Source organism: Pinus tabuliformis, chromosome 6 (genome assembly GCF_031772625.1).
Source record: "Pinus tabuliformis cultivar Carrire ecotype Pingquan chromosome 6, CPIR1, whole genome shotgun sequence".
Taxonomy (NCBI): domain Eukaryota; kingdom Viridiplantae; phylum Streptophyta; class Pinopsida; order Pinales; family Pinaceae; genus Pinus; species Pinus tabuliformis.
Window position 1 is genome coordinate 1,244,908,101 of NC_142292.1, and position 12,670 is coordinate 1,244,920,770.

General features: G+C 43.9%; 1 protein-coding gene across 2 annotated transcripts in view; it reads left to right on the plus strand.

Annotated features, from left to right (window-relative positions):
• Window positions 1-12,670, plus strand: part of LOC149263190 (uncharacterized) — a 141,010-nt gene that overhangs the window by 58,369 nt on the left and 69,971 nt on the right. The gene's annotated exons all lie outside the window — the stretch shown is intronic.

Here is a 12,670-nt window from a genome sequence, read left to right on the forward strand (position 1 = left end):
GAGCTATGAACTAGGAACAAGAAGCAAAATATAAAATCAAGCACCCAAATTAGAACACCAGTAAATATGAGCAGAATATATGAGCCATTTTATTAATATGGGGAAATATGAGTACAAAATGAGAGAACAATGGAACCTGGGCTTTCCAAGCAAGCTATGCAAACCCTAGGTGAAATCTCGCTGACCCAACTGCTGAAATGGCTCCAAACTGATAATACGCACTGCCCAGAAAATCTCCTATAGACTGTTAAATGGAATTGGACGTTCTGCTCAAAATAAAGCCAGGAATGCTCTGAAATTGCAGCCCTGAGCTCCTTTCCTCAAACCCAAAAATACTTGGAAAAAATTTGACCTATCTCCAAGCCAAAATTGAACCCACAAAGTGGTGCAAATTCCCCAACTAACTATGAATTCGACCTGCTATAAGAATGATGATTTCCGGCATGAATATTGCCCATAAAATTCTATAAAATTAGTCCTAGACTTCTATCACCAAACCCACAAAAACCCAGAAAGGGTTTGGGCTGAATCCACCGACCCCCGGTGACCCCCAACAAGTGCAAATCGCCCAATTTGGCCAGAAAATGCCCCACAATACTGATACTGCTGAATTAGGCCCAAATCCACCACTGGAAATCTATCCCAACTCTGGCTAAATTCTCCGTTGAGGAATACCTCCAATCTCCAACCCTTATCTCTCCTTAACCTCTATACCTCCAGCCTTTGTGCAAGCTTGCCTGGAGACCCCTGCACACTTCCAGAAATGTAGAATTTCAACCCCAAGGATTCCCTCAAACTCAGCCCTGCTAATAACCATAAAAATCTCCGGCTAGAATAAGGGAAAATACAGATAAATCCTCTGGTGTTCTACTACTTCGTAACTGATCTCTCCACAAACAATTCAAGCCACCACTCTGGTGTTCCACTCCTCCGTAACTGATCTCCCCACAAGCAATTCGAGCCACCTCTACGCCTTGGAAAGAACATGTACTAGCTGAAGTAACTTGCGATTATGCCCAATGGAAACTTTGAGTTGAGCTCCCCAAATTGCCTCATTAGGGAGACAATCGAAGTTCTCTGAAATGAGGGTGGAATTTTCGCTCGGAAATTCCTTGTGTTGAACAATATGAGTGTCTTGGCTACGGAACATAAGAGAACTAATGTTAAATTGTCAAATGATCAAAGATACCAAATGGAGGCCTCTAAGCTCTATTTATAATTATTGGCCCTCTCTCCCTTGGTGGTCCCCACCTTCCACTAATTCGCACCCCTTCCTTTCTCTCTCTCTTCTCACTAGTGCGAATTGCCACTTGGGTCGAATTTTCTCTCCTTGTGGTCCCCACTCTCCACTAAAGCTATAATTTTCTTTTTTCCTCCTAAGCCCCAATGTCGGAAATTTCTCCCCTTCTCCAAAATTGTCTCTAATGCGGAAAATCAAAATTGGGGATATCACAGTGCTCCCCACCAAAAATTGCTTCTCCTTGAGCAATACCTGAACAAGCATCGTCTCGATCCGCTGACCCAAATAGTTACTGCAAGCAATACCATGGTCCCAAATGTGCCATTGAGTCATTTTTGATCTTTGCACTGTCCTGCCATGGGGAAATACCTCGATACCAGGATCCCAAGCCATCCTGATCAACATGAAGCTTCCTTGGCTCCAATCACTGTCTGACTTAACATATGCACTAGACGTCCTTTGCTTACCGCCACTAAGTAGAGCATCATGATAATGTAGGACTCTGTCCAACTCCGCATGGAGCTTCCCTACTGAGTAGTCCACCTCATGTAGTCCAGGGGTAAACTCTTGAAGATTCAATCCAATCCCTGTGGGGATGAAGTCTCACCCTCATGAGCTTCCCCTGATGTCCTCCTGTTGACCAACGTGCCATGCTGATGAAGTTCTCCATGCCATCAACGAGTCACTAAAGCCCAATGGAAGATTTGAATGATCTTCCCCTGTAGTAGCCAACTCATCCTTAAACGTTGCTGCGCTGTTACATACTGTGATGCCTAGGTCCCATGCTAGTATCAGAAGGGTGCCACCATGCTATTGCTATGCCACTCTGATTCTAACAGGCTGCCCATTGGGCACACACTATATCCTCCTCCCTTGAAGCTCGGTGGCAAAATATCGATGAAGGCCAGGCTCATCCTGCCTAGGTATTTGTATGATGTAAATATCTACCTTTCCATTGCTAATCCCAATCTTGAATTGCAACTGGAAAAACTTGCCTTTCCATACAATGGAGACCCCAACGATCCCCCATGTGTCAACCCAAAATGAGCTAGATGACACTCTGCTCCAATCCTGCTCCCCACGAAATCGAGTGGCTTGTCAGCGAACCGAATCTCTGGATCCCATAACCAGATCTGTTGTGGCATAGTCTTGATGACTACTGAAATCCACCTGCTCCACGTTTCTGCTCCTTGCATGCAATCAATATATAGGCTCCACACAACATGAATCAATATAGCGCACACAAAACTGCCCTGCGCCCACCATACCACATCGTGGGATCTGCTATTCTGTCTACTAAAAGTGCATTCCGATACTTCCTGGAGACTAAACATCCACCCATAAGAAAGGTCAACTACCTGTTGTATATGCTCCTATGACACCTCAGAATGCCTTGCCCAAAATGTGTCATGCATCCCCTTAAGTGTGAACTCAAGGATTGTTAAAATTGGCAACTAGGGCCAAACTCCATGTGGGTCACCTTATTTATGGCAGCTGATATTTTACCTAGATTCCTCTTGTTGAGAGGTGTAGGATTGATTTAAAGATATCCGATTTCGACAAGTATTTATGGAGATATGAATTTATTTGTATTTACTTGACAAATTGTCAAGGTCAGTCAAGAACTAAATGTGTGGCACACATGCCCAACAAATCATATAAGTACAAGTGAGGTTGATTCATTATCAACTCATCTCATCTCAACTCATTTTCTCTCTCCTCATCTTATTGGGTCAGCAAAGGAGCAACTTCCCTCACACGTGCAAGAAGGATGAATTAGGGCAGCGTTGACTGAATTAGGGCAACGTTGACTTTCTAGGCTGCGTTGAGCAAGTGCTGGGCTGTTTTATGGAGTGTTGACCAAGGGCTGACCTACGTTGACTTTTTGGGGGCTATGTTGACCAACGTTGATTGGTTAGGGCTGACCGCAGATTGTTGAACTTTGACTGCTGTTTGATTGAGTATTGCTGACTGTTTTGGGCTGCTGAAGATAGCTATTGAAGACCGAGTTATTCAAGTTGACTAGAAGTCAATCCGGGGCTGTTTTGACCAAGGCTGACTACGCTGATTTAGGGTTTGCTGCTGCTGTTATAAAATTACAGAATTCTGAATTGTTCTATTTCTCTTTGTTGAACTATTGAAGATTAAAGAAGAATTGATCAAAGGGTTTCTCCGCATTGGGGTTTGTCCCTGGCTAGCCACCACATCATGTGTGTCTTGTCTTAGCTTGTTTTCTGTAGATCGTTTAATGTTCTATCTGCACTTTACTTTATGTTTATGTGATTGCTAAACAGTGGCTAATAAAAAGATTTGAAGTAAACTGCTCTAAGCATAGAACATACCATAATTTAACATGGTATTAGAGCTGAGGTGAAGACAAAGCCCAAGCAAGAGCAAGAGCTAGAGCAATCACCGAAGGTTGTTGAAGCAATCTTAAAGAAGTCATGGGTCCTCAGTACACTTCCCCTCTGAAGACAAACTCCGTGAGAAGTCTGACTATCATGGATGGAAGATGTCTCTCGATCTGACATTAGAAGAGCAAGAAGTGTTGGACCATGTGAGAGGTAGAATTGTTGAGCCTCCATCAAATGTATCTGTTGCTGCAAGGAACAAGTGGACCAAGGGAGAAGTCAAAGAAAAGAAGATCATCCGGGACTCTATCGACAAGCACCTGGTGGCCTATATTTCCGAGCTGACCACCTCCAAGGAAATCTACGATAGACTGGCGAGTTTATTTAAAGTTAATGATGCAAATCAAGTTTTGCTCTTGAGAAATAAGCTGAAGGAAATTAAGAAGGGCAAAGATGAGAGTATGCAAGCATATGTTTTAAGGATCACCGAGATCAAGAATGATCTCCTATCTATTGGGGAAGTAGTTCCTGACAGGGAAATGACTATCACAACTCTCGAAGGGCTGCCACTTGAATGATATATATTCAGGACTACTCTTCACAACAATAATGTAATTCTTGGATTTGAGGAATTGATGGCAAGATGCATTCAAGAAGAAACAAGGATGGAAGAGCAAGAAATGCCCGCACTTAAAGGCAATCCCTCTGCCTTTTCTTCTCATGCTAAAAGAAGAAACCATTCCAAGGCTACATCGAAAGGAAAGGCAGACCGAAAGGTGGAAGAAAAGGACGAAGTTACAATTGCAACAAAATGGGCCACTATGCGAGGGAGTGCCCTGATAAAAGGGACTCACACCATGATGATGATCAAAATCACTTTCAAGGCAATCAGAGGAATGGCAGGTCCAATGGCAGAGGTAAAAGGAATGGTGGAAATCAAGGAAGAGGTCAACCCTTCAAGAAGGCAAGAAACTCTAGGTATGAATCTAATGTTGTTAACAATAAGCAATATGAATATTATCTACTAGCAGCGCTCTCTATTACTGCTACCCCAGATTCGCTGGGAAATTGGCTTATTGATAGAGTTGCCTCAAGGCACTTCACTGGTTACAAAGAAGCTCTCTCGAATCTGATAGAGAAGGAGACCAACCTAGAAATTGTTCTTGGGGACAACTCAAAATTTCTCGTGAAAGGCGTAGGGAATGTCACTCTTCAATTGAATCAGGGAAATACAATTCACTTACAAGAAGTCCTATATGTACTTGATCTAAAAAAGAACCTGGTGTCCATGTTGGCAATGGAGACAAAGGCTACAAGGTGGCCTTCATCGATGGCAAGGTACGCGTATGGAAAAAGAACTTTAAAGATGCTTTCACTCTTAGGTTTTGAGTTGATTCATTATATTAGGTCGGAGGAAGTCTGCTGGGTGTCATGTCTTGTGACACATCTCTTTAGTTCGAACTATGGCATCAAAGGTATGCTCACCTTCATTATAAAGCTCTACCCGATGTGAGAAAAATGGTGAACCGGATGCCCGAGTTCAAATTAGAGCAAGAAGGTGTATGTCCCAGATGTGCCGAACAAAAGCTCAAAAGGGGACCATTCCCCTCAAGCCAAAGAAAGACCTCCGATATGTTGCAGTTGGTTCACTCAGACATATCTAGTATGATGCCTGTGAACTCTTTGGGAGGATATTTAAATTACCTCACTTTTACAGATGATTATTCTCGCAAGACTTGGATATACTTCTTGAAAAAGAAGGATGAAGTGTTCTCTTGGTTTCGTCACTTCAAAGCCTTGATCGAGAATCAAACCGAAAAGAAAATCAAGACTTTAAGGACTGATAATGGGGCTGAGTATGAATCCAATGAGTTTCATGACTTTTGCAACGAGGTTGGCATTAAGAGGGAGACTACAACACCATATACTCCTGAGCAAAATGGTGTGGCGGAAAGGAAGAATCGTACGATTGTGGAAGCTGTCCGTGCTATGCTCCATGATCATAGACTTCCGAAGTTTCTATGGGCTGAAGCTGTGAATACCGCCGTATATGTGCAAAACCGATGCCCTCATTAAGCATTGTGTTCCAAGGCTCCCGAAGAGATGTTCACTAGTAAGAAACCTGAGGTATCTCATTTTAGAATTTTTGGAAGTCCTGTATATTTTCATGTGCCGAAAGAGAAAAGGAATAAATTGGGTTCATCTGGAAAGAAAGGAATCTTTGTGGGCTATAGTGAAAATACTAAGGGCTATAGATTCTATGTGGTTGGTCAAAGGGAAGTTGAGATTAGCCATGATGTCACCTTTGACGAAGATATGGCTCTTAGCAAAGTTGACAATCTTCCTACTCTAAGGGAATCTAAAGAAGTTGACACCAGGCAACCAGAGGAAAAGGAAGATGAGACGATGTCCGATGTGGAAGAACCTATGGATCCTATTGATCCCCCTCCGCAAGAGCCTTCCTCTTCTAGGAAGAGACCTTCATGGCTTAGGGGGACACTTGATGACGCTGAAGGACACATTGCACCTAGAGGGACTTCTCGGGAAAGTAAGAAGCCGACCAGGTATCAAGGATACTTGACCATCATGAGCATGATCATCCAAAATGAGCCTTCATCATTTGCAGAAGCTATCAAGCATCAAGTCTGGAAGGATGCTATGACTGAGGAATGTGAGTCCATCATGAAAAACAATATCTGGGATGTGGTCTCCAGACCCTAGGACAAAGTCGTTGTCACTTCGAAATGGCTTTACGAGATAATCCATGGAGCTGATGGAAGTGCTAAAAAGTATAAGGCTAGTTTTGTCGCTTGCGGCTTCTCTTAGAAGGAAGGTATAGACTATGATGAGATATTTGCACCTGTTGCCCGATATACCACCATTCGTTTGATCATAGCCCTTGTTGCTTCGCAAGGATGGAACCTACATCAGATGGATGTCAAGACCACATTCTTGCATGGTTCAATCAAAGAGGAAGTCTATGTGGAGCAAACCGAAGGATCGGGAATCTCATGTGTGCAGGTTGAAGAAAGTCCTCTATAGGGTAAAGCAAGCACCCTGAGCGTGGTATGAGAGGATTGATAAAGACTTGATGAAGCTGGGATTCACTAGGAGTGAAGCTGACCCTAACCTTTCCTTTAAGGTTGAAGATGAAACCTCTCATACTGGTGTTGTACGTTGATGACCTCTTTCTGACAGGTACAAACCCTCTCATTCACAAATGTAAGAGGGACTTGGCTTCTGAGTTCGAGATGAAGGACCTAGGACTGATGCACTATTTCTTAGGACTGGAAGTCTGGCAGAAACCAGGGGAGATTTTTTTATCTCAAGGTAAATGTGTGGTGAAGATATTGGAGAGATTCGATATGATAGACTGCAAGCCCGTGACTACCTTGATGGAGCTTGACTTCAAGAAGTTAAGTGGTAGTGTTGCCGGACCTGTTTTACAGAATGCTACTGAGTATCGTCAACTCATCGGAGCATTGATGTTCTTGGTGAACTCCCGTCCAGATATATGTTTTGCAGTCAACACATTGAGTCAACATATGGTTGAGCCTCACCACACACATTGGATTGGTGCCAAGAATCTGTTGAGATATCTTCGTGGCACAATCACTCATGGGTTGAGATACACTGTTGGAAATGTGAGACTACATGGACATACTGACGCTGATTGGGCAGGCAGTGTGGTGGATCGAAAGAGCACTTCTGGGCGTCGTTTCTCTTTGGGATTTGCCTTGATATCCTGGATGAGTAGAAAGCAGAAGTCGGTGGCTTTGAGCACCGCCGAGGCAGAATACATTGCTGCTAGTATGGCCTCTTGTGAGGCGGTTTAGTTACGGAAGCTCTTCAGTGAGTTGTTTGGATTTACATTGGATACTATTGTGATCCTGTGTGACAACCAGAGTGGGATTCATTTATCAGAGAATCCTATATTTCACGATCGCTCAAAGGATATCGATATCAGGTACCACTATATCCGGGATATGGTGCAGCGGGGAGCAATAAGGCTCCAACATATCGGTATAGATGAGCAGGTCGCCGACATTTTGACGAAGCCCCTGGGAAAAGTCAAATTCTTGACTTTCCGAGAACGTCTTGGTGTCATTGAGAGACCCTCTTATGAGGGTCGTGTATGATGCATACATTGAGCTCTGGGAGCTCCAGGGGGGCGCGAGGTACTTCTTGGAGCGACATGTGACCACAGGGCGACTCACCCTCCCTAGGTGGTGCGCTCTGTACAAGATGAAAGGTTCAACCTTCCCTTGTGACACCCCGTGGCAGCTGTGGGACAGGATGATTAGTTCTCTTGTGGGCCAGGATGATTAGTTCTCCCGTGGCGACTGTTGGACATGATTCGTTCTCCTCTAGATAGGATGATTAGTTCTCCTGTCGAGGCATCCTACCCATGCAGTTTGAGACTCATGGGAAGTACCTCTCATCTGATCAATGAGTAGGGAAATGGGGTTAGGGACCATTATTAGTACTATCGATGGACACATCGTTGTATCTACCCTACTCCTTATGCTAGGATGACCTCCATTGATCTGGGATCAATGACACTGATCAACGATCAGTGAGAGTGGTATGAAACACTCTGAGACTGACTTTGGGTCAGCGGAGGATGGTATGATACATCCTCGATCATTTCTTCCTCTTCATAGTTCAGCAGAGCAGAGCCAAGCAGTGCAAGGCAGTGCATTTGATCGCAGGGATAGTACCGACGGTCAGACGGATTAGCAGATGGAGTTCTCCCTAGTTGAGAGGGAGTGTTAAAATTGGCAAATAGGGCCAAACTACATGTGGGTCACCTTATTTATGGCAATTGATATTTTTCCTAGATTCCTCTTGTCGCGAGGTGTAGGATTGATTTAAAGATCATCCGATTCTGACAAGTATTTATGGAGATATGAATTTATTTGTATTTACTTGAAAAAATTGACAAGGTCGACCAATAGCTAAATGTGTGGCACACATGTGCGACAAATCATATAAGTACAAGTGAGGTTGATTCACTATCAACTCAACTCATCTCAACTCATCTTCTCTCTCCTCATCTTATTGGGCTAGCAAAGAAGCAGCTTCTCTCACACGTGCAAGAAGGACGAATTAGTGTAGTGTTGACTGAATTAGGGCAGTGTTGACTGATTTAGGGCAGCGTTGACTTTCTGGGCTGCATTGATGAAGTGTTGGGCTGTTTTATGGAGTGTTGACCAAGGGCTGACTTGCGTTGACTTTTTTGGGGGCTACGTTGACAAATGTTGATTAGCGTTGACCTGAAAGTTGACTGGTAAGGGCTGATCGCAAATTGCTAAACTTTGACTGCTGTTTGATTGAGTATTGCGCACTGTTTTGGGCTGCTGAAGATAGCTATTGAAGATCGAGTTCTTAAAGTTGACTAGAAGTCAATTCGGGGTTGTTTTGACCAAGTTTGACTTTGCTGATTTAGGGTTTACTGCCGCTGTTATAAAATTACAGAATTCTAAATTGTACTATTTCTCTCTGCTGAACTATTGAAGATTAAAGAAGAATTGATCAAAGGGTTTCCCCGCATTGGGATTTGTCCCTGGCTAGCCGCCACATATTGTGTCTCTTGTCTTGGCTTGTTTTCTGTCGATCGTTTAATGTTCTATCTGCACTTTAATTTATGTTTATTTAATTGATAAACAATGGCGAATAAAAAGATTTGAAGTAAACTGTTCTAAGCATAGAACATACCATAATTTAACAGGGATGGAACGTATGCTACCTCTGTAGCAATCCACGCACTCCCCAAACTTGTACCTGTTAGTTTGTGCCTTGACCTAATGCCACCGCTAAGAAGTCTCTTCCCTAGTATGCTGAGTCCCATCCAAATATCATAGGTGAGCTCCCCGTACCTTGCTGCTCATGCCTAGAGTGTCAGGGGAAACGACCAAATCATTTGTGCCTACAGGCGATGTAGAATAGGGATAGGCATGTGAGTCCCTATGGATACCCTCAAATGTCGCTCATGTGCATCCCCATCAATCCTGGGTGAACCACACCCAAAGGTATGCTTGGTGTCCCTGTCCCTAAGTCGCCTTGGAGGAAACACTCCAAGACCCCGCTGTGCAGTACCGTACGCCCCTACATACCACCGAGTATCTCTATACTCCTCAGTATGCCACTATACACTGCAGCCTATCCCTATACACCACTGTATACCCACTACTAATGTTGTACCATCCTGTACCCTGTCTGTGTTAGTGTACTAGACACTCCTCTGTGTACTCAATGTGAAGTGAGTCACTCCTATTCCATAGCGCAAACCACCACATTACGACACACCACCATGCATCTCCATGCCCACCTATAAACCACTTCTCGACACTGTACGCTCCTACACACCACAGGATGCCATGGCCTAAAGCTGAGATAATACGCGTTGACCCACATCCTACCTACATCACCACCCCATGCATAACCAACATACCAAGATGACCCATGGAGTCCCCTCACAAACTGATTGGCCACTGGCGCTAACTGAAACTCCCCTGGTGACTGCGTATGCTTGACCGCTGGGTCAAGTATGCCACCGATGCCATAGTCATTATGCGTATTGGGTAAATGGTAGGTAGTCCCACCGGGATCCCAATGCCAACCTAGGCCTCCAGTAGCCCATATGCCTGATTGCGCCTGCTGACCCTCACTCTGGCCTCTGACTAACTCCATATGCTTAGCCCACTCCCCCGGGTACCAACTCAGGATCTCTCGCCATCCAATCCCAAGGGAAGTTATCGAAAGCACAAACATCGTACACGAAACTAGCCCCTCATCCTGCGAATTCTTCCTCGTGCGCAGCTCGTGTCACCTCATCTCATTGGTTTGGTCGACACATAAAATCTGTCAGGGTAATTCTGCATCTCTCTCTGCTGTGCAAAGGTAGCCTAGCAATGGTGCAAGCCCCATCTATATAAGCCCAAAGAGAGCTACTTTCTGGAAGTATTGCAAATTTGCCGACGGTCTGTGCATATGTTTGCTCTAAATCAGTGGATGGCCCAAAATACGATTGCTTGTCCTCCTCCACCATGGGCTCAACATGAGTCAGGTTTACCCCTCTATGACTAGCTCATGTCCCTTTATGTGTTTTCCATGATGCTATAGGTGGCTGCCGTCTGGGAATTCAGTCATGGCTTTGGGTACGTCTGTGTCTCCTGGAACCCCATCTAGGAACAACACCTCATCAACAAATGGCTCTATGGGTGTATGCTCTACTCTCTCCACTAAGGTGTTAACCATTGCTATCAAAGAGTTCTCCAACAATGGTGACTCACGTGCCACACTGGGTATATCAATGTGCTCCTCGCGCTCCTGCGTGTCCTCTGCCTCATGCTTAAACTCCTCCTCAGGCTCCTTATATCTAGAGCCAGGTCTCCACCAGTTGAAGCACTCCCTGGTCTCACTCTCTATCTACCCTTGTCCTCTCCATTCTTTTTGAGGAGGTCTCGTGCCTTGATTCTGTTGATTTTCCCCACTTGGTGTAAATGGATGCACCCCCATGGCTTACACACCTATAATGTCTCTGTTGTAATGATGAGGATGGATTTGGTCTGTCACCTTCCTCAATTGGGCTAACCTCTCATTGTTCCAGCAGATTCCACCCCAAAATTCCTGCATACTGAATCTTCCTTGAGGCTTGAGCCATGGGTTTGTCTATGGTTTCACCCATAATTATGCATATATGCTCAACACCTTCATGATCTTGCTACCTTCCTCATAGCTGGCCATGATTATGCTTTGATACCACTGTAATATTCCTAATTTGAAAATAACAGTAAATATAGAGCTATGAACTAGGAACAAGAAGCAATTTTAAAAATCAAGCACCCAAATTAGAACACTAGTAAATATGAGCAGAATATATGAGCCATTTTATTAATATGGGGAAATCTGAGTACAAGATGAGAGAAAAATGGAACTTGGGCTTGCCAAGCAAGCTATGCAAACCCCAAGCGTAATCTCGTTGACCCAAATGCTGAAATGGCTCCAAACTGATAATACACACTGTCTAGAAAATATCTTATAGACTGCCAGATGGAATTGGATGTTCTGCTCAAAATAAGGCCCAGAATGCTCTGAAATTGCAGCTGCGAGCTCCTCTCCTCAAACCCGAAAATACGTAGAAAAGGTTTGGCCCTCCTCAAAGCCAAAATTGAACCCATAAAGTGGCGCAAATTCCCTAGCTAACTTGCAATTCACCCTTCTATAAGAATGAGGATTTCAGGCCTGAATATCGCCCGAAAAATTCTATAAAATTAGTCCGATATAGAAATTAATGTGTAGATTCAATACTGCTCATGAAATTGGCTAAATCACAAGACCTGAAGCTACTCTACTGATCTGCGGAAGTTAATTCACCATCTAAAACAAGAATCATAGACATGCAAAAGGAAACATCACACATGCATATAGATTTATCTAGGGGAAAACAACTGCTCAAAACCCCTTACTATCTCTATTGCTTTAATCAAAGAATAGAGAAGAAATGTAATGCTTGCTCAAGCTTGAGCACATCTTGCAAGTGTTTAGTCTATCCCTCTGCTTGATTGATTGACTCTGGTCAACACTTAGCCAATTTTCAAGTCTTCCCAAGCTCCTATTTCCTTGCGTTGTTCCCTTGGGAAACTGCCCCTATTTTTTTTAAGGAATTTCACACTTTGGAATTGCGCAATGGCCTTAGGTCTCTTCTGACTACATGCACCCCTTGTACATTTTGGAATATGCTACAACAAATAGTACACTGTGTTGGAATCTCCATCTCAACTGGGTAACTTGAATTGTCTGCATCCAACAATTATTTTGGGTTGATCACACCAAGAATCCAATGTGGACTCCTGTTCTGCAAATAGACCGTTGTGTTGCATGCTTCAACCCACAAGTGCAGAGGTAGGCTTTGGTTATGCAACATTGCCTATGCTGCCCCCACAATGTTTCGGTTCTTCCTCTCAGCCACCCCATTTTGCTGTGGGTTGTGGGGTGCTGTCAACTCTCATCAAATGCCTTCTTTTGCACATAAATTTTTAAACTCATTCAACATGTACTCACCTCCATTATCGCT